Below are 2,171 nucleotides of genomic sequence, written 5' to 3' on the forward strand. Positions count from 1 at the left end.
AATACAATTTTCGGAAAAAAAGTTTTTTCAAAAAAATGAAATTTCTGTTCTCTGATTTTTCCCGATTCTAATTTTCTACTTTACAGAGAATTTTGGTCGTTTTTTTTTCTTGATTCTTCGATTCTTTTCTTTTGGGTAGTTCAAAAAATCATCCCGATTTAATTGATTTCCTTTTTCCTTTTTTTTCTAAATCGACGATTTCTTTTTTCTAGGGAAGATCATTCTACAAAATACGAATTTCTTGGGGTAAATCGAAGTTTATAGTTGCTGCTGTCTTAAAAGCGAAATTTTTTGCACAAAAATGGTCTTTTTTTGTACATAAGATTACCCCCGAAGCTAGATATCCCTGTTCCTCCCTCCTCTTACTGTACAAAATGCATAGCTTTACAGAAAGAGCCATAAAACCGGACAGCAAAAAAATTGAGCATATCGGCCGCCTGGTCTCCATGTTACGCGCCGGCCCATAACTCCTTTCAAAATCAATATTTGCAAATGAATTAAAAGCAAAAAATGTAGAGCTTAAAAAGAGCTATAAAATGATATAAAATGTATCTATTGTGAAAAACGACTTTGGTACTAAAAAGCCTTTAAACGATTAAGACATCGCCAGCCATCTTCTAGCCGTTCTACTCTTTCCCCATATTTATGGTTTGGTTGGGAATTCTAGTAAGAAAACTTTTGTAGTGTTTTACATGGTTTTGTAGCCCTTTTCAAGATCTAATTTTTTCTTTTTTTATTTTTCCGAAAATATCAATTTTGAAGAAAGTTACGAGCCGCCGACGCATTGAGATTAGTCTTTGCGGTAGGCTGAGCTTCTGTTTTCCGTTTATCGGGTCCTATTCAAATATCTGAAAATTAAAAGTTATAGTGTTTTATACCATTTTGAAGCCCTTTTTAAGATCTACATTTTACGTTTTAAATTATTTGAAAATGCTAATATTGAAGGGAGTTATGATCCGGCGCGTAGCACGGCCTTTGAGGCCAGGTAACTTTGCAGCCCGGTTAGCGGCATACGCTCAGAAAAACCTAGCAATTAAATTTTTTTGTATTTTATACCATTTTGTAGCACTTTTCAAGACCTACATTTTACATTTTGAATTATTCTAAAATACTATTTTTGAAGGAAGTTACGGGTTGGCGACGCATTGAGACCAGGTGGGAGGCGATCTGAACTACCTCGCTGTCCGTTTAGCGGCTCCTCTTCAAAGAGCTGGATTTCAAATTTCATAGTGTTTTATATTATTTTGTAGCCCTTTTCAGGATCTATCTTATTCTGTTTGAATTTTTTGAAAATATTGTTTTTGAAGAAAGTTATGAGCCTTACTGTATTTTCAGGGTCATTTTTTGCCCCCCCCCCCCCCCCCCGCCTAGACAACAACATCATATTTTTCTGTCCTTCTTCTTAATCCTCTTTAATAGTAGTTAGTTTTTCGGAAATTTCGGTATTTTTTTGAATAGAATTTTCGAACAAAGTTCTTTTTTGCCACAGACAGTACCCCTAAATACCTTTTTGTATTTTTTTTTGAAAATAAATTCCAAAAAATTTCTAGCCGACGACAACAAATCGGTTTTTAATTGCGCCCACATTTCTAACAACCGTCTCATCTTGTTCGTCGATTTTTGTCCTCAATTTCACATAAAATGTTTTTCTCTCTCTCTTTTTCTCTGCGTCTCTTTCCCTTGGAATTTCTCCGTTCACAGGTAAATACGAAATTTGGCATGATTCCAAGTTTTCCCCCCTTACATTGTCTGTGTCTCTAACTCTAATTAATGAAGAAAACACTAGGAAATTCTAAATTTTTCTAGAATTTTCCCATTGAATTACTACAAAAATGGCTGAATTTGACCTAAATCTTTTGAAACACCGAGTATTCAAAGAATTGATAGCCAAAAAGTAGTATTCTGTTGATTCTCATGAAAAACTAACTTATTTACTGAGCTCGCCTTGCTGAGAGCTTCAAAATGAGCCTAATCACGACTAGGCTCCGCCCACTTCGATTTTTCAGGCGCGTCGCGGTCGTGCGTCGCGTGTCGAAGAGAAATTTCAAAGTGGGCGGAGCCTAGGCGTGTTTGGGCTCATTTTGATGCTAAGACGCTCACAATTTTCCATAAACTGGTTTTGGTCGGTTTGAACCATCCCAATTTGCGAAATTTGCGACAGTTCTGAAAAA

This window comes from Caenorhabditis briggsae, assembly GCF_000004555.2.
Source record: "Caenorhabditis briggsae complete genome, chrIV, whole genome shotgun sequence".
Taxonomy (NCBI): Eukaryota; Metazoa; Nematoda; class Chromadorea; order Rhabditida; family Rhabditidae; genus Caenorhabditis; species Caenorhabditis briggsae.